Source organism: Giraffa tippelskirchi, chromosome 9, assembly GCF_054371585.1.
Source record: "Giraffa tippelskirchi isolate mGirTip1 chromosome 9, T2T-mGirTip1v1.2.pri, whole genome shotgun sequence".
In the NCBI taxonomy this organism is placed as follows: domain Eukaryota; kingdom Metazoa; phylum Chordata; class Mammalia; order Artiodactyla; family Giraffidae; genus Giraffa; species Giraffa tippelskirchi.
Genome location: NC_137283.1, coordinates 68,802,872 through 68,826,049, shown reverse-complemented (window position 1 = coordinate 68,826,049; position 23,178 = coordinate 68,802,872).

Below are 23,178 nucleotides of genomic sequence, written 5' to 3'. Positions count from 1 at the left end.
GGAGAGACTGGGGAAACCCTGAGGGGCATATGCTTGTCCAGGGCCACATCACTTATGAGAAAAAGGGGTCTGGTCTGAGAGCAGCGGGGTCCTCCGAGCTCAGGCCCTGGCTGCATCCAGGGCTCCCCAAGGATGTAGGGTGAGCTGTGTGGGCGTCTCTGTGCCTGCACATGGCCTCGGGGGGGGGGGGTGGGTTCAGCAGTCAGAAACCAAGAGATTTCTTGGGGAGCTTTGGGGAAGGGACCTCAGCACAAACCCCAGGAAATGATGTCACTTCCTGGCAACATAAAACAACAGAACCCGGAACACAGGTATCCAGGCCTCCAGGGTGGAGAGGAGCCCCAGCCAGATCACTTGCTGCCAAGATGTTCTGCTGTTTGCCCCTGCCCAGAGGCCGGGGCCTCAGGAGAGCTCACAGGCAGAGTGTGTGGGAACCCTGTGGACGCTGGCTCAGGGCCCCCGCCGAGAGGCCTCTGGCCCTTTGCCCAGAGAAACAGAAAGGTAACACAGGGAGCCCCAGGCCGGGCCAGGCCACCTCTCCCATGCCACCCGGAAACACTCGGTCCTTTGCCTGTGTGTGTGGATGGGGGTTTCTTGGGGTGTGTCTGCCTCAAGCAAACCGAGGCGGATGTGGGGTCAGAAGTCTGTGGGCCGGTTGTATCCACATCCCAGGGGAAAGCAGGCTGGGTGGGATGAGGACAGGGCAGGCAACAGCAGCCGCCCAGGCTGACCTCACACCCTCAGGTGGGTCTCCATTCTCCCGGGTAGGTATCTGAGCAGACACACGTCTCTGTTGGTTCTGGGAGCCAAAGTTTGAGTAGGCAGAAGCAACAGCCATACTGACCAGGCCCAGCTCAGAAAACTCCAAGCAGGGCTGGCTGATGGTCACTGTCATTGCAGAGCTTCCCACTGGATATGGCCGATGAGAGGGACACCCCATCCACCTCCCCGAGGGAGGGGTCGGAGCACCACCCCCCGCCCTTGAGGCCTAGTGCAGCCTCCAGGTGAGCGAGCCCACAGAGGGTTCAGCCCAACTGGGAATGAAGAGGAAGCAGGGAAGGCCTGCTGCCCCTTCACCACCCAAGACACACCCGGCGGCCCAGTCTCAGGCTGCCACGGAGCTCAGCACGCCCGGGTCCGACCCAGAGCCCTGAGAACCTCTGCCTCTGAGGCAGCAGGAGGACCAGGAGCCCAGCACGGTGAGCACAGAGGTGAGGAGGTGCTGGTGCATGTGAGTGTGTGGGGAAGGAGTCCTGAGCTACACAGGAGGAGTCCCCCAAAGCTGGTGCTGGACCTGGAGCAAAGGCTGGCCTCAGACCTTCTGCTTGGTAGACTGCAGGCAGGACGACATCCTATTGTGACTTCCTAAACTGAGAATTGTCTCCACAGCTCAGGGTAGAATTGTCTCCAGAGAGGCAAAGGGCAAAGGCAGGCCTGTGGGTAACCTTTTCTTCTCTCACAGCTCCAGCACCAGCCCCCAGGTTCAACCAGGCTCCACTTCCCAGCCCTGTCTCTACAGAGGTGGTTGCTACCTGTCCAGGACTCAGGGATCCACTGAGAGGAGATCGAGACCTGAGACATGCCTTCCCATAGACACCAGGCCAACTGGGTATTGGCCAGCACACTGGGAAGATCAGATCTCTGTGCAAGCAGGACCCTCAGGCCCAGGCACCAATGCTCCAATCCCCGGGGGAGAACCTCCACCTCCACCTACATGTTCGCTTCTGCCTGCCCGTGCTCGGATTTTGGCAGGAGAACCTGAGTCAGGGGATAAGAGAACACCTCTGAAGGGAGAGCCTGCCCTGGCTTCTGCCCAAGACCCAGATGCCCACGATGATTGACCCACCTCTGCAAGGAGAATCGACCCCTGCTCTGGACAGAGACCCAGAGCCCTTTCCAAATTTCCATTTCTGGAAACACCGTGTCCAGGGGAGGGTTTGCCTTTGCATCCTCCATCCCTCTCTGCCACCCGTGGATGCCATCAACTCACTTTCTACCCAGTGGAGATTGAATTCGCTTCCCCTGAGCTTCTTTTCATTCAGTTTTTCTGTATTTTATTTTCTTGATTTCTATTTTGTTTGTCACAGATTTGTGTATTTTTTCCTTAAATTTTTAATCAATAAAATTGATGTTAGGTGGTACGCTTCTGGAGCATTAAGGACCTTCACGATCCTCTGCAACCATCACCACTTTCTAGTTTGGGACTCTTTCATTCTCCACAACCAACCCTCCCTCACCCCCTGCAAATCCTGTATTCACCTCAAGCACTCCCTGTTCCTCCCTTGCCCCTGACAACCTTTAATTCTCTCATATCTCAGTGTCTTCCCATATTCTGGATGTCTCCAGTTAATGCCTATCAATGAAATCATAGAAAAGGTGGTTTCATTAGACAGCCCACATATTTTAAGACTAGACTTGGGACTTGTTCTTTATTTCCTTTAGGGCAGCCTTTGTGTATCAGAAACGGCAGTGCAGGTGATTTCAAGATGTCATCTGCAAAACGAGGCCCTTTTGGCAACTAATCTCCAGGTGGGCATTACTGTTGTGTGATGTCTCAGGCAGAAGAGAAATGCTGAGCTCTTCCTCAGGCACAAACAAAGTCACAAGAAGAAGCCAGGAAAGAGAATGGGAAAAACAGAGCACAGGAACAACCAGAAACAATGAGGTTGTCTCAACTTCATGAGATAAGGCTAGAGAAAGACCCAACATCCTTGTGGCCCAAACACACTCTTGAAAATCAATGTGCAGTAAAGAAGAGAAGAGAGCTGTGACGTTGCGAGGACAGGCAATGCACTTGGCCGGTGTAGCCTAGTTCTACAAGTTAGACCTGAGAGTTCTAGCCTAGGAGCCCTGGCCTAGAAGTTGCAAGGAGAGGCAGTACACATGGCCTGACTGCTCAGATGAGGATACACACCAATGAAAACCCTTTGGAGAGAGCAGAGCCGGTCATCACCGTGGTCTGTGTCTGGACTGCTGAGAGCCTGCCCTGGGCAGCCCACGAGGAAACAGAGTTTCCAGCATGTCCACTAAAGAGCTCTCTGTGCAGGACCTTCAAGGGGCCTCAGGTGCATCTCTTTAGGAGCAGTGGCGGATGTCATATGGGTTCTCACTTCACTTGCAGTGCCATGGGTCCTGTCACTGTAAACTCCCACCCGGGGAGACCCAAAGGCAACCTCACAGAGGCTCCTGAGAGACTAACTCCTTTCAGCTGCGAACAGAGCTGGCTACTCACTGGGATGCCTGTGGCCTGGGGCTCCCAGAGGGGAGAGCAACACTCACCACACAGTGTGGTCAGTGCTGGGAGGGCAGGCTGCCCCTCACTCACCCTTTACCGTGTCCCTGCTGGCAGAACTGGGTGAATCTGTTAAAGAGCAGGAATTCAAACTGAAAGGCAACCAAACTTCCCACAACCTCTCCAAAGGAGTTCAGGAGCGATGAATTGAAAACCAGAGGGGATGACGTGAATGAGGATGGAAACTTGACACCTTACACCAAATTCGTTTCGAATTTTTCTGAGACATATTTTCCATGCCAAACATCTCACAAATCCAGCAGAAAATCGAGCAGAGGCTAGACATGAGCTTGGAGTCTTCAGAAACAATACAGAAAGGCAATGCACAAAAAGGCAATCCTGTGGACTGTGCAAAATCAAAGGTCTCCACTCTGGTAAAGACCTTACGAAAAAACGCAAAGGATACGTCACACACTGGCAGACAAACACTTGCAAACACACAGCTGATAAAGGATGTGTCTCCAAAGAGACAAAGAACACAAGCAAGGTTATTAAAACTAGGGAGAGGTCTGAAGGGACACCAGACCAAGGAAGGTTCATGGAGAGTATAGCGAATGATGCCCAGCACTGAGGGCCTGAGAAACACAGTCTAGCTGCACTCCCTGAGCCCCGTGTGACCCTGACTACGCCTGTTCTACCTGGTGGCTCAGAGAGATGGACAGAGGGGAAGGGGGGAAAATCCTTTGCATTTCCAATGCTCACCACAAACTCTTAGAATGAGAAGGTAAGTATCAACCCCATTGACAATGACATACACTAGGAGGAAATACCCAGGAGTCCATCTAACCCAGGAGGGAAGGACCTGGTCTCGGAAAACTGCAAGAGATGGATGAAAGAAGATGATATCCACATGATCCGATGGAAAATAAGCTGAGCTCATGGATTGGAAGGATTCCTATTGGTAAAATGATGTCACATCCCCGAAGGCAATCCAGAGGGTCCGTGCTATTCCTCTCAAGTTGCCAAGCAATGTTCTCAGGGCACTAAACCAAGGAACTCCAAAATGGGTATGAAAACACAAAGGAGCCTATATTGTCTGTACAGTCTAAGGAAAGAAGGCCTGATATGGGTCTACCAGGATGCCTGATAGCCAACTAGACTGCTACACTAGGATCATCTGGACAGTGTGGTGTTGGGCACACAAACATACACACGCATCCAGATCCGTACAACAGAGTTGAGAGTCCAAGAAATAAACCCAAGCTTCTATGGTCAATTCACCTACTACAAAGGAGGGGAGAATCTGCAAATGGGAACACAAAAGCCTCTTCAAGAAAGGGCCATGGCAAAACTGGATGGCTGCATCTGAAGAATCACATTGCCTTTTGTTCTCATAGCACCACAAAACCAGTGACACACGTCAACCCAAAGCTAGAAGTTCTGAGTGAAAGTGAAAGTCGCTCAGTTTTGTCTGACTTTTTGCAACCCCATGGACTATACAGGCCATTGGATTCTCCAGGCCAGAATACTGGAGCGGGTAGCTTTTCCCTTCTCCAGGGGATTTCCCAACCCGGGAATCGAACCCAGGTCTCCCGCCTTGCAGGTGGACTCTTTACCGGATGAGCCACAAGGGAGGTTTGAAACTCCTTGAAATAAGCACGTGCCTTAGGCTCCTTAACATTTGGTGTGGGAAGCAAAAATGGGTCTCTTCAAGTAAGGGAAACAGGAAACCAAAGAACACCAGGGGCTTCTATGCAATTGAACAGCTTTGCAACAAAAAAGGCTAAGCATTCACAAATTAAAAGGTAGCAAACTGAATATGAGAGACTATTTGCAAGTGGTGTCTATGAGGAGGGGTTGATATGAAAAAGAGACTAAGAACTCACATCACTCAGTCAACCAGAAACAAGAGCATCACCCCTATCCCTTCCCCTCACAGCAACTCCAATCCCAATCCTTTATCTCACTGAAAACTAAAACCTAAAACTTAAACCTAGGCTAACAATAGACATGCATACATATATTCATAGGCATGCATACACAAGAGAGACAGAGAGAGAGGGAAAAATTAATAGACTGAATTTAGGAAGGATAAGAAACAGACACATCTAGAGAGAGAGACTGAAAAAGGAGAGAGGAAATGATAAGATTTCACAGAATTTGCATGAATCAATCTCCAGGTTTGAAACAATGAGAGGCCCATTCACACTGCAAGGGGGGAAATGACCCAAGGGGATGAGAGTAAAAGAGAGAAGCCTGGGAGGCATCATAGGGGAAGCCTTGATCTCCCCTAGAGACTGAGGTGGGACACTTGAGCCAGAATCTCAGTGGAACAGGAGGGTGACGAAGGTTGTTCTATATTGGAGGGGAGAGGTCTGAATCTTACCTCAAGATCTCCCACAGTGTGTGTGTGTGTTTCGGGGTGGGATCTTGAAATATCAGGAAGGCGAGACGACTGCCTTTTCCTAGGTCCAGAACCCATCCAGGCCATGTTCTGCCCCATTCGGTTGTATGTCAGCCCTATTTGAATTCTTCTTTTGGAAGTCTCAGTGCACAAGCTCCGAGACATATCAGCCCAAGGTTGAAAGGCACGGAGGTGATCATAGGCCGACAGACCTAGGAGGCAGATGGGAGAGTGATCCACACTCTGCAGATGGAGAGACTGGGGAAACCCTGAGGGGCATATGCTTGTCCAGGGCCACATCACTTATGAGAAAAAGGGGTCTGGTCTGAGAGCAGCGGGGTCCTCCGAGCTCAGGCCCTGGCTGCATCCAGGGCTCCCCAAGGATGTAGGGTGAGCTGTGTGGGCGTCTCTGTGCCTGCACATGGCCTCGGGGGGGGGGGGTGGGTTCAGCAGTCAGAAACCAAGAGATTTCTTGGGGAGCTTTGGGGAAGGGACCTCAGCACAAACCCCAGGAAATGATGTCACTTCCTGGCAACATAAAACAACAGAACCCGGAACACAGGTATCCAGGCCTCCAGGGTGGAGAGGAGCCCCAGCCAGATCACTTGCTGCCAAGATGTTCTGCTGTTTGCCCCTGCCCAGAGGCCGGGGCCTCAGGAGAGCTCACAGGCAGAGTGTGTGGGAACCCTGTGGACGCTGGCTCAGGGCCCCCGCCGAGAGGCCTCTGGCCCTTTGCCCAGAGAAACAGAAAGGTAACACAGGGAGCCCCAGGCCGGGCCAGGCCACCTCTCCCATGCCACCCGGAAACACTCGGTCCTTTGCCTGTGTGTGTGGATGGGGGTTTCTTGGGGTGTGTCTGCCTCAAGCAAACCGAGGCGGATGTGGGGTCAGAAGTCTGTGGGCCGGTTGTATCCACATCCCAGGGGAAAGCAGGCTGGGTGGGATGAGGACAGGGCAGGCAACACCAGCCGCCCAGGCTGACCTCACACCCTCAGGTGGGTCTCCATTCTCCCGGGTAGGTATCTGAGCAGACACACGTCTCTGTTGGTTCTGGGAGCCAAAGTTTGAGTAGGCAGAAGCAACAGCCATACTGACCAGGCCCAGCTCAGAAAACTCCAAGCAGGGCTGGCTGATGGTCACTGTCATTGCAGAGCTTCCCACTGGATATGGCCGATGAGAGGGACACCCCATCCACCTCCCCGAGGGAGGGGTCGGAGCACCACCCCCCGCCCTTGAGGCCTAGTGCAGCCTCCAGGTGAGCGAGCCCACAGAGGGTTCAGCCCAACTGGGAATGAAGAGGAAGCAGGGAAGGCCTGCTGCCCCTTCACCACCCAAGACACACCCGGCGGCCCAGTCTCAGGCTGCCACGGAGCTCAGCACGCCCGGGTCCGACCCAGAGCCCTGAGAACCTCTGCCTCTGAGGCAGCAGGAGGACCAGGAGCCCAGCACGGTGAGCACAGAGGTGAGGAGGTGCTGGTGCATGTGAGTGTGTGGGGAAGGAGTCCTGAGCTACACAGGAGGAGTCCCCCAAAGCTGGTGCTGGACCTGGAGCAAAGGCTGGCCTCAGACCTTCTGCTTGGTGGACTGCAGGCAGGACGACATCCTATTGTGACTTCCTAAACTGAGAATTGTCTCCACAGCTCAGGGTAGAATTGTCTCCAGAGAGGCAAAGGGCAAAGGCAGGCCTGTGGGTAACCTTTTCTTCTCTCACAGCTCCAGCACCAGCCCCCAGGTTCAACCAGGCTCCACTTCCCAGCCCTGTCTCTACAGAGGTGGTTGCTACCTGTCCAGGACTCAGGGATCCACTGAGAGGAGATCGAGACCTGAGACATGCCTTCCCATAGACACCAGGCCAACTGGGTATTGGCCAGCACACTGGGAAGATCAGATCTCTGTGCAAGCAGGACCCTCAGGCCCAGGCACCAATGCTCCAATCCCCGGGGGAGAACCTCCACCTCCACCTACATGTTCGCTTCTGCCTGCCCGTGCTCGGATTTTGGCAGGAGAACCTGAGTCAGGGGATAAGAGAACACCTCTGAAGGGAGAGCCTGCCCTGGCTTCTGCCCAAGACCCAGATGCCCACGATGATTGACCCACCTCTGCAAGGAGAATCGACCCCTGCTCTGGACAGAGACCCAGAGCCCTTTCCAAATTTCCATTTCTGGAAACACCGTGTCCAGGGGAGGGTTTGCCTTTGCATCCTCCATCCCTCTCTGCCACCCGTGGATGCCATCAACTCACTTTCTACCCAGTGGAGATTGAATTCGCTTCCCCTGAGCTTCTTTTCATTCAGTTTTTCTGTATTTTATTTTCTTGATTTCTATTTTGTTTGTCACAGATTTGTGTATTTTTTCCTTAAATTTTTAATCAATAAAATTGATGTTAGGTGGTACGCTTCTGGAGCATTAAGGACCTTCACGATCCTCTGCAACCATCACCACTTTCTAGTTTGGGACTCTTTCATTCTCCACAACCAACCCTCCCTCACCCCCTGCAAATCCTGTATTCACCTCAAGCACTCCCTGTTCCTCCCTTGCCCCTGACAACCTTTAATTCTCTCATATCTCAGTGTCTTCCCATATTCTGGATGTCTCCAGTTAATGCCTATCAATGAAATCATAGAAAAGGTGGTTTCATTAGACAGCCCACATATTTTAAGACTAGACTTGGGACTTGTTCTTTATTTCCTTTAGGGCAGCCTTTGTGTATCAGAAACGGCAGTGCAGGTGATTTCAAGATGTCATCTGCAAAACGAGGCCCTTTTGGCAACTAATCTCCAGGTGGGCATTACTGTTGTGTGATGTCTCAGGCAGAAGAGAAATGCTGAGCTCTTCCTCAGGCACAAACAAAGTCACAAAAAGAAGCCAGGAAAGAGAATGGGAAAAACAGAGCACAGGAACAACCAGAAACAATGAGGTTGTCTCAACTTCATGAGATAAGGCTAGAGAAAGACCCAACATCCTTGTGGCCCAAACACACTCTTGAAAATCAATGTGCAGTAAAGAAGAGAAGAGAGCTGTGACGTTGCGAGGACAGGCAATGCACTTGGCCGGTGTAGCCTAGTTCTACAAGTTAGACCTGAGAGTTCTAGCCTAGGAGCCCTGGCCTAGAAGTTGCAAGGAGAGGCAGTACACATGGCCTGACTGCTCAGATGAGGATACACACCAATGAAAACCCTTTGGAGAGAGCAGAGCCGGTCATCACCGTGGTCTGTGTCTGGACTGCTGAGAGCCTGCCCTGGGCAGCCCACGAGGAAACAGAGTTTCCAGCATGTCCACTAAAGAGCTCTCTGTGCAGGACCTTCAAGGGGCCTCAGGTGCATCTCTTTAGGAGCAGTGGCGGATGTCATATGGGTTCTCACTTCACTTGCAGTGCCATGGGTCCTGTCACTGTAAACTCCCACCCGGGGAGACCCAAAGGCAACCTCACAGAGGCTCCTGAGAGACTAACTCCTTTCAGCTGCGAACAGAGCTGGCTACTCACTGGGATGCCTGTGGCCTGGGGCTCCCAGAGGGGAGAGCAACACTCACCACACAGTGTGGTCAGTGCTGGGAGGGCAGGCTGCCCCTCACTCACCCTTTACCGTGTCCCTGCTGGCAGAACTGGGTGCATCTGTTAAAGAGCAGGAATTCAAACTGAAAGGCAACCAAACTTCCCACAAGGTCTCCAAAGGAGTTCAGGAGCGATGAATTGAAAACCAGAGGGGATGACATGAATGAGGATGGAAACTTGACACCTTACACCAAATTCGTTTCGAATTTTTCTGAGACATATTTTCCATGCCAAACATCTCACAAATCCAGCAGAAAATCGAGCAGAGGCTAGACATGAGCTTGGAGTCTTCAGAAACAATACAGAAAGGCAATGCACAAAAAGGCAATACTGTGGACTGTGCAAAATCAAAGGTCTCCACTCTGGTAAAGACCTTACGAAAAAACGCAAAGGATACGTCACACACTGGCAGACAAACACTTGCAAACACACAGCTGATAAAGGATGTGTCTCCAAAGAGACAAAGAACACAAGCAAGGTTATTAAAACTAGGGAGAGGTCTGAAGGGACACCAGACCAAGGAAGGTTCATGGAGAGTATAGTGAATGATGCCCAGCACTGAGGGCCTGAGAAACACAGTCTAGCTGCACTCCCTGAGCCCCGTGTGACCCTGACTACGCCTGTTCTACCTGGTGGCTCAGAGAGATGGACAGAGGGGAAGGGGGGAAAATCCTTTGCATTTCCAATGCTCACCACAAACTCTTAGAATGAGAAGGTAAGTATCAACCCCATTGACAATGACATACACTAGGAGGAAATACCCAGGAGTCCATCTAACCCAGGAGGGAAGGACCTGGTCTCAGAAAACTGCAAGAGATGGATGAAAGAAGATGATATCCACATGATCCGATGGAAAATAAGCTGAGCTCATGGATTGGAAGGATTCCTATTGGTAAAATGATGTCACATCCCCGAAGGCAATCCAGAGGGTCCGTGCTATTCCTCTCAAGTTGCCAAGCAATGTTCTCAGGGCACTAAACCAAGGAACTCCAAAATGGGTATGAAAACACAAAGGAGCCTATATTGTCTGTACAGTCTAAGGAAAGAAGGCCTGATATGGGTCTACCAGGATGCCTGATAGCCATCTAGACTGCTACACTAGGATCATCTGGACAGTGTGGTGTTGGGCACACAAACATACACACGCATCCAGATCCGTACAACAGAGTTGAGAGTCCAAGAAATAAACCCAAGCTTCTATGGTCAATTCACCTACTACAAAGGAGGGGAGAATCTGCAAATGGGAACACAAAAGCCTCTTCAAGAAAGGGCCATGGCAAAACTGGATGGCTGCATCTGAAGAATCACATTGCCTTTTGTTCTCATAGCACCACAAAATCAGTGACACACGTCAACCCAAAGCTAGAAGTTCTGAGTGAAAGTGAAAGTCGCTCAGTTTTGTCTGACTTTTTGCAACCCCATGGACTATACAGGCCATTGGATTCTCCAGGCCAGAATACTGGAGCGGGTAGCTTTTCCCTTCTCCAGGGGATTTCCCAACCCGGGAATCGAACCCAGGTCTCCCGCCTTGCAGGTGGACTCTTTACCGGATGAGCCACAAGGGAGGTTTGAAACTCCTGGAAATAAGCACATGCCTTAGGCTCCTTAACATTTGGTGTGGGAAGCAAAAATGGGTCTCTTCAAGTAAGGGAAACAGGAAACCAAAGAACACCAGGGGCTTCTATGCAATTGAACAGCTTTGCAACAAAAAAGGCTAAGCATTCACAAATTAAAAGGTAGCAAACTGAATATGAGAGACTATTTGCAAGTGGTGTCTATGAGGAGGGGTTGATATGAAAAAGAGACTAAGAACTCACATCACTCAGTCAACCAGAAACAAGAGCATCACCCCTATCCCTTCCCCTCACAGCAACTCCAATCCCAATCCTTTATCTCACTGAAAACTAAAACCTAAAACTTAAACCTAGGCTAACAATAGACATGCATACATATATTCATAGGCATGCATACACAAGAGAGACAGAGAGAGAGGGAAAAATTAATAGACTGAATTTAGGAAGGATAAGAAACAGACACATCTAGAGAGAGAGACTGAAAAAGGAGAGAGGAAATGATAAGATTTCACAGAATTTGCATGAATCAATCTCCAGGTTTGAAACAATGAGAGGCCCATTCACACTGCAAGGGGGGAAATGACCCAAGGGGATGAGAGTAAAAGAGAGAAGCCTGGGAGGCATCATAGGGGAAGCCTTGATCTCCCCTAGAGACTGAGGTGGGACACTTGAGCCAGAATCTCAGTGGAACAGGAGGGTGACGAAGGTTGTTCTATATTGGAGGGGAGAGGTCTGAATCTTACCTCAAGATCTCCCACAGTGTGTGTGTGTGTTTCGGGGTGGGATCTTGAAATATCAGGAAGGCGAGACGACTGCCTTTTCCTAGGTCCAGAACCCATCCAGGCCATGTTCTGCCCCATTCGGTGGTATGTCAGCCCTATTTGAATTCTTCTTTTGGAAGTCTCAGTGCACAAGCTCCGAGACATATCAGCCCAAGGTTGAAAGGCACGGAGGTGATCATAGGCCGACAGACCTAGGAGGCAGATCGGAGAGTGATCCACACTCTGCAGATGGAGAGACTGGGGAAACCCTGAGGGGCATATGCTTGTCCAGGGCCACATCACTTATGAGAAAAAGGGGTCTGGTCTGAGAGCAGCGGGGTCCTCCGAGCTCAGGCCCTGGCTGCATCCAGGGCTCCCCAAGGATGTAGGGTGAGCTGTGTGGGCGTCTCTGTGCCTGCACATGGCCTCGGGGAGGGGGGGTGGGTTCAGCAGTCAGAAACCAAGAGATTTCTTGGGGAGCTTTGGGGAAGGGACCTCAGCACAAACCCCAGGAAATGATGTCACTTCCTGGCAACATAAAACAACAGAACCCGGAACACAGGTATCCAGGCCTCCAGGGTGGAGAGGAGCCCCAGCCAGATCACTTGCTGCCAAGATGTTCTGCTGTTTGCCCCTGCCCAGAGGCCGGGGCCTCAGGAGAGCTCACAGGCAGAGTGTGTGGGAACCCTGTGGACGCTGGCTCAGGGCCCCCGCCGAGAGGCCTCTGGCCCTTTGCCCAGAGAAACAGAAAGGTAACACAGGGAGCCCCAGGCCGGGCCAGGCCACCTCTCCCATGCCACCCGGAAACACTCGGTCCTTTGCCTGTGTGTGTGGATGGGGGTTTCTTGGGGTGTGTCTGCCTCAAGCAAACCGAGGCGGATGTGGGCTCAGAAGTCTGTGGGCCGGTTGTATCCACATCCCAGGGGAAAGCAGGCTGGGTGGGATGAGGACAGGGCAGGCAACACCAGCCGCCCAGGCTGACCTCACACCCTCAGGTGGGTCTCCATTCTCCCGGGTAGGTATCTGAGCAGACACACGTCTCTGTTGGTTCTGGGAGCCAAAGTTTGAGTAGGCAGAAGCAACAGCCATACTGACCAGGCCCAGCTCAGAAAACTCCAAGCAGGGCTGGCTGATGGTCACTGTCATTGCAGAGCTTCCCACTGGATATGGCCGATGAGAGGGACACCCCATCCACCTCCCCGAGGGAGGGGTCGGAGCACCACCCCCCGCCCTTGAGGCCTAGTGCAGCCTCCAGGTGAGCGAGCCCACAGAGGGTTCAGCCCAACTGGGAATGAAGAGGAAGCAGGGAAGGCCTGCTGCCCCTTCACCACCCAAGACACACCCGGCGGCCCAGTCTCAGGCTGCCACGGAGCTCAGCACGCCCGGGTCCGACCCAGAGCCCTGAGAACCTCTGCCTCTGAGGCAGCAGGAGGGCCAGGAGCCCAGCACGGTGAGCACAGAGGTGAGGAGGTGCTGGTGCATGTGAGTGTGTGGGGAAGGAGTCCTGAGCTACACAGGAGGAGTCCCCCAAAGCTGGTGCTGGACCTGGAGCAAAGGCTGGCCTCAGACCTTCTGCTTGGTGGACTGCAGGCAGGACGACATCCTATTGTGACTTCCTAAACTGAGAATTGTCTCCACAGCTCAGGGTAGAATTGTCTCCAGAGAGGCAAAGGGCAAAGGCAGGCCTGTGGGTAACCTTTTCTTCTCTCACAGCTCCAGCACCAGCCCCCAGGTTCAACCAGGCTCCACTTCCCAGCCCTGTCTCTACAGAGGTGGTTGCTACCTGTCCAGGACTCAGGGATCCACTGAGAGGAGATCGAGACCTGAGACATGCCTTCCCATAGACACCAGGCCAACTGGGTATTGGCCAGCACACTGGGAAGATCAGATCTCTGTGCAAGCAGGACCCTCAGGCCCAGGCACCAATGCTCCAATCCCCGGGGGAGAACCTCCACCTCCACCTACATGTTCGCTTCTGCCTGCCCGTGCTCGGATTTTGGCAGGAGAACCTGAGTCAGGGGATAAGAGAACACCTCTGAAGGGAGAGCCTGCCCTGGCTTCTGCCCAAGACCCAGATGCCCACGATGATTGACCCACCTCTGCAAGGTGAATGGACCCCTGCTCTGGACAGAGACCCAGAGCCCTTTCCAAATTTCCATTTCTGGAAACACCGTGTCCAGGGGAGGGTTTGCCTTTGCATCCTCCATCCCTCTCTGCCACCCGTGGATGCCATCAACTCACTTTCTACCCAGTGGAGATTGAATTCGCTTCCCCTGAGCTTCTTTTCATTCAGTTTTTCTGTATTTTATTTTCTTGATTTCTATTTTGTTTGTCACAGATTTGTGTATTTTTTCCTTAAATTTTTAATCAATAAAATTGATGTTAGGTGGTACGCTTCTGGAGCATTAAGGACCTTCACGATCCTCTGCAACCATCACCACTTTCTAGTTTGGGACTCTTTCATTCTCCACAACCAACCCTCCCTCACCCCCTGCAAATCCTGTATTCACCTCAAGCACTCCCTGTTCCTCCCTTGCCCCTGACAACCTTTAATTCTCTCATATCTCAGTGTCTTCCCATATTCTGGATGTCTCCAGTTAATGCCTATCAATGAAATCATAGAAAAGGTGGTTTCATTAGACAGCCCACATATTTTAAGACTAGACTTGGGACTTGTTTTTTATTTCCTTTAGGGCAGCCTTTGTGTATCAGAAACGGCAGTGCAGGTGATTTCAAGATGTCATCTGCAAAACGAGGCCCTTTTGGCAACTAATCTCCAGGTGGGCATTACTGTTGTGTGATGTCTCAGGCAGAAGAGAAATGCTGAGCTCTTCCTCAGGCACAAACAAAGTCACAAAAAGAAGCCAGGAAAGAGAATGGGAAAAACAGAGCACAGGAACAACCAGAAACAATGAGGTTGTCTCAACTTCATGAGATAAGGCTAGAGAAAGACCCAACATCCTTGTGGCCCAAACACACTCTTGAAAATCAATGTGCAGTAAAGAAGAGAAGAGAGCTGTGACGTTGCGAGGACAGGCAATGCACTTGGCCGGTGTAGCCTAGTTCTACAAGTTAGACCTGAGAGTTCTAGCCTAGGAGCCCTGGCCTAGAAGTTGCAAGGAGAGGCAGTACACATGGCCTGACTGCTCAGATGAGGATACACACCAATGAAAACCCTTTGGAGAGAGCAGAGCCGGTCATCACCGTGGTCTGTGTCTGGACTGCTGAGAGCCTGCCCTGGGCAGCCCACGAGGAAACAGAGTTTCCAGCATGTCCACTAAAGAGCTCTCTGTGCAGGACCTTCAAGGGGCCTCAGGTGCATCTCTTTAGGAGCAGTGGCGGATGTCATATGGGTTCTCACTTCACTTGCAGTGCCATGGGTCCTGTCACTGTAAACTCCCACCCGGGGAGACCCAAAGGCAACCTCACAGAGGCTCCTGAGAGACTAACTCCTTTCAGCTGCGAACAGAGCTGGCTACTCACTGGGATGCCTGTGGCCTGGGGCTCCCAGAGGGGAGAGCAACACTCACCACACAGTGTGGTCAGTGCTGGGAGGGCAGGCTGCCCCTCACTCACCCTTTACCGTGTCCCTGCTGGCAGAACTGGGTGAATCTGTTAAAGAGCAGGAATTCAAACTGAAAGGCAACCAAACTTCCCACAACCTCTCCAAAGGAGTTCAGGAGCGATGAATTGAAAACCAGAGGGGATGACGTGAATGAGGATGGAAACTTGACACCTTACACCAAATTCGTTTCGAATTTTTCTGAGACATATTTTCCATGCCAAACATCTCACAAATCCAGCAGAAAATCGAGCAGAGGCTAGACATGAGCTTGGAGTCTTCAGAAACAATACAGAAAGGCAATGCACAAAAAGGCAATCCTGTGGACTGTGCAAAATCAAAGGTCTCCACTCTGGTAAAGACCTTACGAAAAAACGCAAAGGATACGTCACACACTGGCAGACAAACACTTGCAAACACACAGCTGATAAAGGATGTGTCTCCAAAGAGACAAAGAACACAAGCAAGGTTATTAAAACTAGGGAGAGGTCTGAAGGGACACCAGACCAAGGAAGGTTCATGGAGAGTATAGCGAATGATGCCCAGCACTGAGGGCCTGAGAAACACAGTCTAGCTGCACTCCCTGAGCCCCGTGTGACCCTGACTACGCCTGTTCTACCTGGTGGCTCAGAGAGATGGACAGAGAGGAAGGGGGGAAAATCGTTTGCATTTCCAATGCTCACCACAAACTCTTAGAATGAGAAGGTAAGTATCAACCCCATTGACAATGACATACACTAGGAGGAAATACCCAGGAGTCCATCTAACACAGGAGGGAAGGACCTGGTCTCAGAAAACTGCAAGAGATGGATGAAAGAAGATGATATCCACATGATCCGATGGAAAATAAGCTGAGCTCATGGATTGGAAGGATTCCTATTGGTAAAATGATGTCACATCCCCGAAGGCAATCCAGAGGGTCCGTGCTATTCCTCTCAAGTTGCCAAGCAATGTTCTCAGGGCACTAAACCAAGGAACTCCAAAATGGGTATGAAAACACAAAGGAGCCTATATTGTCTGTACAGTCTAAGGAAAGAAGGCCTGATATGGGTCTACCAGGATGCCTGATAGCCAACTAGACTGCTACACTAGGATCATCTGGACAGTGTGGTGTTGGGCACACAAACATACACACGCATCCAGATCCGTACAACAGAGTTGAGAGTCCAAGAAATAAACCCAAGCTTCTATGGTCAATTCACCTACTACAAAGGAGGGGAGAATCTGCAAATGGGAACACAAAAGCCTCTTCAAGAAAGGGCCATGGCAAAACTGGATGGCTGCATCTGAAGAATCACACTGCCTTTTGTTCTCATAGCACCACAAAATCAGTGACACACGTCAACCCAAAGCTAGAAGTTCTGAGTGAAAGTGAAAGTCGCTCAGTTTTGTCTGACTTTTTGCAACCCCATGGACTATACAGGCCATTGGATTCTCCAGGCCAGAATACTGGAGCGGGTAGCTTTTCCCTTCTCCAGGGGATTTCCCAACCCGGGATTCGAACCCAGGCCTCCCGCCTTGCAGGTGGACTCTTTACCGGATGAGCCACAAGGGAGGTTTGAAACTCCTGGAAATAAGCACGTGCCTTAGGCTCCTTAACATTTGGTGTGGGAAGCAAAAATGGGTCTCTTCAAGTAAGGGAAACAGGAAACCAAAGAACACCAGGGGCTTCTATGCAATTGAACAGCTTTGCAACAAAAAAGGCTAAGCATTCACAAATTAAAAGGTAGCAAACTGAATATGAGAGACTATTTGCAAGTGGTGTCTATGAGGAGGGGTTGATATGAAAAAGAGACTAAGAACTCACATCACTCAGTCAACCAGAAACAAGAGCATCACCCCTATCCCTTCCCCTCACAGCAACTCCAATCCCAATCCTTTATCTCACTGAAAACTAAAACCTAAAACTTAAACCTAGGCTAACAATAGACATGCATACATATATTCATAGGCATGCATACACAAGAGAGACAGAGAGAGAGGGAAAAATTAATAGACTGAATTTAGGAAGGATAAGAAACAGACACATCTAGAGAGAGAGACTGAAAAAGGAGAGAGGAAATGATAAGATTTCACAGAATTTGCATGAATCAATCTCCAGGTTTGAAACAATGAGAGGCCCATTCACACTGCAAGGGGGGAAATGACCCAAGGGGATGAGAGTAAAAGAGAGAAGCCTGGGAGGCATCATAGGGGAAGCCTTGATCTCCCCTAGAGACTGAGGTGGGACACTTGAGCCAGAATCTCAGTGGAACAGGAGGGTGACGAAGGTTGTTCTATATTGGAGGGGAGAGGTCTGAATCTTACCTCAAGATCTCCCACAGTGTGTGTGTGTGTTTCGGGGTGGGATCTTGAAATATCAGGAAGGCGAGACGACTGCCTTTTCCTAGGTCCAGAACCCATCCAGGCCATGTTCTGCCCCATTCGGTGGTATGTCAGCCCTATTTGAATTCTTCTTTTGGAAGTCTCAGTGCACAAGCTCCGAGACATATCAGCCCAAGGTTGAAAGGCACGGAGGTGATCATAGGCCGACAACCTAGGAGGCAGATGGGAGAGTGATCCACACTCTGCAGATGGAGAGACTGGGGAAACCCTGAGGGGCATATGCTTGTCCAGGGCCACATCACTTATGAGAAAAAGGGGTCTGGTCTGAGAGCAGCGGGGTCCTCCGAGCTCAGGCCCTGGCTGCATCCAGGGCTCCCCAAGGATGTAGGGTGAGCTGTGTGGGCGTCTCTGTGCCTGCACATGGCCTCGGGGGGGGGGGTGGGTTCAGCAGTCAGAAACCAAGAGATTTCTTGGGGAGCTTTGGGGAAGGGACCTCAGCACAAACCCCAGGAAATGATGTCACTTCCTGGCAACATAAAACAACAGAACCCGGAACACAGGTATCCAGGCCTCCAGGGTGGAGAGATGCCCCAGCCAGATCACTTGCTGCCAAGATGTTCTGCTGTTTGCCCCTGCCCAGAGGCCGGGGCCTCAGGAGAGCTCACAGGCAGAGTGTGTGGGAACCCTGTGGACGCTGGCTCAGGGCCCCCGCCGAGAGGCCTCTGGCCCTTTGCCCAGAGAAACAGAAAGGTAACACAGGGAGCCCCAGGCCGGGCCAGGCCACCTCTCCCATGCCACCCGGAAACACTCGGTCCTTTGCCTGTGTGTGTGGATGGGGGTTTCTTGGGGTGTGTCTGCCTCAAGCAAACCGAGGCGGATGTGGGCTCAGAAGTCTGTGGGCTGGTTGTATCCACATCCCAGGGGAAAGCAGGCTGGGTGGGATGAGGACAGGGCAGGCAACACCAGCCGCCCAGGCTGACCTCACACCCTCAGGTGGGTCTCCATTCTCCCGGGTAGGTATCTGAGCAGACACACGTCTCTGTTGGTTCTGGGAGCCAAAGTTTGAGTAGGCAGAAGCAACAGCCATACTGACCAGGCCCAGCTCAGAAAACTCCAAGCAGGGCTGGCTGATGGTCACTGTCATTGCAGAGCTTCCCACTGGATATGGCCGATGAGAGGGACACCCCATCCACCTCCCCGAGGGAGGGGTCGGAGCACCACCCCCCGCCCTTGAGGCCTAGTGAAGCCTCCAGGTGAGCGAGCCCACAGAGGGTTCAGCCCAACTGGGAATGAAGAGGAAGCAGGGAAGGCCTGCTGCCCCTTCACCACCCAAGACACACCCGGCGGCCCAGTCTCAGGCTGCCACGGAGCTCAGCACGCCCGGGTCCGACCCAGAGCCCTGAGAACCTCTGCCTCTGAGGCAGCAGGAGGACCAGGAGCCCAGCACGGTGAGCACAGAGGTGAGGAGGTGCTGGTGCATGTGAGTGTGTGGGGAAGGAGTCCTGAGCTACACAGGAGGAGTCCCCCAAAGCTGGTGCTGGACCTGGAGCAAAGGCTGGCCTCAGACCTTCTGCTTGGTGGACTGCAGGCAGGACGACATCCTATTGTGACTTCCTAAACTGAGAATTGTCTCCACAGCTCAGGGTAGAATTGTCTCCAGAGAGGCAAAGGGCAAAGGCAGGCCTGTGGGTAACCTTTTCTTCTCTCACAGCTCCAGCACCAGCCCCCAGGTTCAACCAGGCTCCACTTCCCAGCCCTGTCTCTACAGAGGTGGTTGCTACCTGTCCAGGACTCAGGGATCCACTGAGAGGAGATCGAGACCTGAGACATGCCTTCCCATAGACACCAGGCCAACTGGGTATTGGCCAGCACACTGGGAAGATCAGATCTCTGTGCAAGCAGGACCCTCAGGCCCAGGCACCAATGCTCCAATCCCCGGGGGAGAACCTCCACCTCCACCTACATGTTCGCTTCTGCCTGCCCGTGCTCGGATTTTGGCAGGAGAACCTGAGTCAGGGGATAAGAGAACACCTCTGAAGGGAGAGCCTGCCCTGGCTTCTGCCCAAGACCCAGATGCACACGATGATTGACCCACCTCTGCAAGGAGAATCGACCCCTGCTCTGGACAGAGACCCAGAGCCCTTTCCAAATTTCCATTTCTGGAAACACCGTGTCCAGGGGAGGGTTTGCCTTTGCATCCTCCATCCCTCTCTGCCACCCGTGGATGCCATCAACTCACTTTCTACCCAGTGGAGATTGAATTCGCTTCCCCTGAGCTTCTTTTCATTCAGTTTTTCTGTATTTTATTTTCTTGATTTCTATTTTGTTTGTCACAGATTTGTGTATTTTTTCCTTAAATTTTTAATCAATAAAATTGATGTTAGGTGGTACGCTTCTGGAGCATTAAGGACCTTCACGATCCTCTGCAACCATCACCACTTTCTAGTTGGGGACTCTTTCATTCTCCACAACCAACCCTCCCTCACCCCCTGCAAATCCTGTTTTCACCTCAAGAACTCCCTGTTCCTCCCTTGCCCCTGACAACCTTTAATTCTCTCATATCTCAGTGTCTTCCCATATTCTGGATGTCTCCAGTTAATGCCTATCAATGAAATCATAGAAAAGGTGGTTTCATTAGACAGCCCACATATTTTAAGACTAGACTTGGGACTTGTTTTTTATTTCCTTTAGGGCAGCCTTTGTGTATCAGAAACGGCAGTGCAGGTGATTTCAAGATGTCATCTGCAAAACGAGGCCCTTTTGGCAACTAATCTCCAGGTGGGCATTACTGTTGTGTGATGTCTCAGGCAGAAGAGAAATGCTGAGCTCTTCCTCAGGCACAAACAAAGTCACAAAAAGAAGCCAGGAAAGAGAATGGGAAAAACAGAGCACAGGAACAACCAGAAACAATGAGGTTGTCTCAACTTCATGAGATAAGGCTAGAGAAAGACCCAACATCCTTGTGGCCCAAACACACTCTTGAAAATCAATGTGCAGTAAAGAAGAGAAGAGAGCTGTGACGTTGCGAGGACAGGCAATGCACTTGGCCGGTGTAGCCTAGTTCAACAAGTTAGACCTGAGAGTTCTAGCCTAGGAGCCCTGGCCTAGAAGTTGCAAGGAGAGGCAGTACACATGGCCTGACTGCTCAGATGAGGATACACACCAATGAAAACCCTTTGGAGAGAGCAGAGCTGGTCATCACCGTGGTCTGTGTCTGGACTGCTGAGAGCCTGCCCTGGGCAGCCCACGAGGAAACAGAGTTTCCAGCATGTCCACTAAAGAGCTCTCTGTGCAGGACCTTCAAGGGGCCTCAGGTGCATCTCTTTAGGAGCAGTGGCGGATGTCATATGGGTTCTCACTTCACTTGCAGTGCCATGGGTCCTGTCACTATAAACTCCCACCCGGGGAGACCCAAAGGCAACCTCACAGAGGCTCCTGAGAGACTAACTCCTTTCAGCTGCGAACAGAGCTGGCTACTCACTGGGATGCCTGTGGCCTGGGGCTCCCAGAGGGGAGAGCAACACTCACCACACAGTGTGGTCAGTGCTGGGAGGGCAGGCTGCCCCTCACTCACCCTTTACCGTGTCCCTGCTGGCAGAACTGGGTGAATCTGTTAAAGAGCAGGAATTCAAACTGAAAGGCAAACAAACTTCCCACAAGGTCTCCAAAGGAGTTCAGGAGCGATGAATTGAAAACCAGAGGGGATGACGTGAATGAGGATGGAAACTTGACACCTTACACCAAATTCGTTTCGAATTTTTCTGAGACATATTTTCCATGCCAAACATCTCACAAATCCAGCAGAAAATCGAGCAGAGGCTAGACATGAGCTTGGAGTCTTCAGAAACAATACAGAAAGGCAATGCACAAAAAGGCAATACTGTGGACTGTGCAAAATCAAAGGTCTCCACTCTGGTAAAGACCTTACGAAAAAACGCAAAGGATACGTCACACACTGGCAGACAAACACTTGCAAACACACAGCTGATAAAGGATGTGTCTCCAAAGAGACAAAGAACACAAGCAAGGTTATTAAAACTAGGGAGAGGTCTGAAGGGACACCAGACCAAGGAAGGTTCATGGAGAGTATAGCGAATGATGCCCAGCACTGAGGGCCTGAGAAACACAGTCTAGCTGCACTCCCTGAGCCCCGGGTGACCCTGACTACGCCTCTTCTACCTGGTGGCTCAGAGAGATGGACAGAGAGGAAGGGGGGAAAATCGTTTGCATTTCCAATGCTCACCACAAACTCTTAGAATGAGAAGGTAAGTATCAACCCCATTGACAATGACATACACTAGGAGGAAATACCCAGGAGTCCATCTAACCCAGGAGGGAAGGACCTGGTCTCAGAAAACTGCAAGAGATGGATGAAAGAAGATGATATCCACATGATCCGATGGAAAATAAGCTGAGCTCATGGATTGGAAGGATTCCTATTGGTAAAATGATGTCACATCCCCGAAGGCAATCCAGAGGGTCCGTGCTATTCCTCTCAAGTTGCCAAGCAATGTTCTCAGGGCACTAAACCAAGGAACTCCAAAATGGGTATGAAAACACAAAGGAGCCTATATTGTCTGTACAGTCTAAGGAAAGAAGGCCTGATATGGGTCTACCAGGATGCCTGATAGCCAACTAGACTGCTACACTAGGATCATCTGGACAGTGTGGTGTTGGGCACACAAACATACACACGCATCCAGATCCGTACAACAGAGTTGAGAGTCCAAGAAATAAACCCAAGCTTCTATGGTCAATTCACCTACTACAAAGGAGGGGAGAATCTGCAAATGGGAACACAAAAGCCTCTTCAAGAAAGGGCCATGGCAAAACTGGATGGCTGCATCTGAAGAATCACATTGCCTTTTGTTCTCATAGCACCACAAAATCAGTGACACACGTCAACCCAAAGCTAGAAGTTCTGAGTGAAAGTGAAAGTCGCTCAGTTTTGTCTGACTTTTTGCAACCCCATGGACTATACAGGCCATTGGATTCTCCAGGCCAGAATACTGGAGCGGGTAGCTTTTCCCTTCTCCAGGGGATTTCCCAACCCGGGAATCGAACCCAGGTCTCCCGCCTTGCAGGTGGACTCTTTACCGGATGAGCCACAAGGGAGGTTTGAAACTCCTTGAAATAAGCACATGCCTTAGGCTCCTTAACATTTGGTGTGGGAAGCAAAAATGGGTCTCTTCAAGTAAGGGAAACAGGAAACCAAAGAACACCAGGGGCTTCTATGCAATTGAACAGCTTTGCAACAAAAAAGGCTAAGCATTCACAAATTAAAAGGTAGCAAACTGAATATGAGAGACTATTTGCAAGTGGTGTCTATGAGGAGGGGTTGATATGAAAAAGAGACTAAGAACTCACATCACTCAGTCAACCAGAAACAAGAGCATCACCCCTATCCCTTCCCCTCACAGCAACTCCAATCCCAATCCTTTATCTCACTGAAAACTAAAACCTAAAACTTAAACCTAGGCTAACAATAGACATGCATACATATATTCATAGGCATGCATACACAAGAGAGACAGAGAGAGAGGGAAAAATTAATAGACTGAATTTAGGAAGGATAAGAAACAGACACATCTAGAGAGAGAGACTGAAAAAGGAGAGAGGAAATGATAAGATTTCACAGAATTTGCATGAATCAATCTCCAGGTTTGAAACAATGAGAGGCCCATTCACACTGCAAGGGGGGAAATGACCCAAGGGGATGAGAGTAAAAGAGAGAAGCCTGGGAGGCATCATAGGGGAAGCCTTGATCT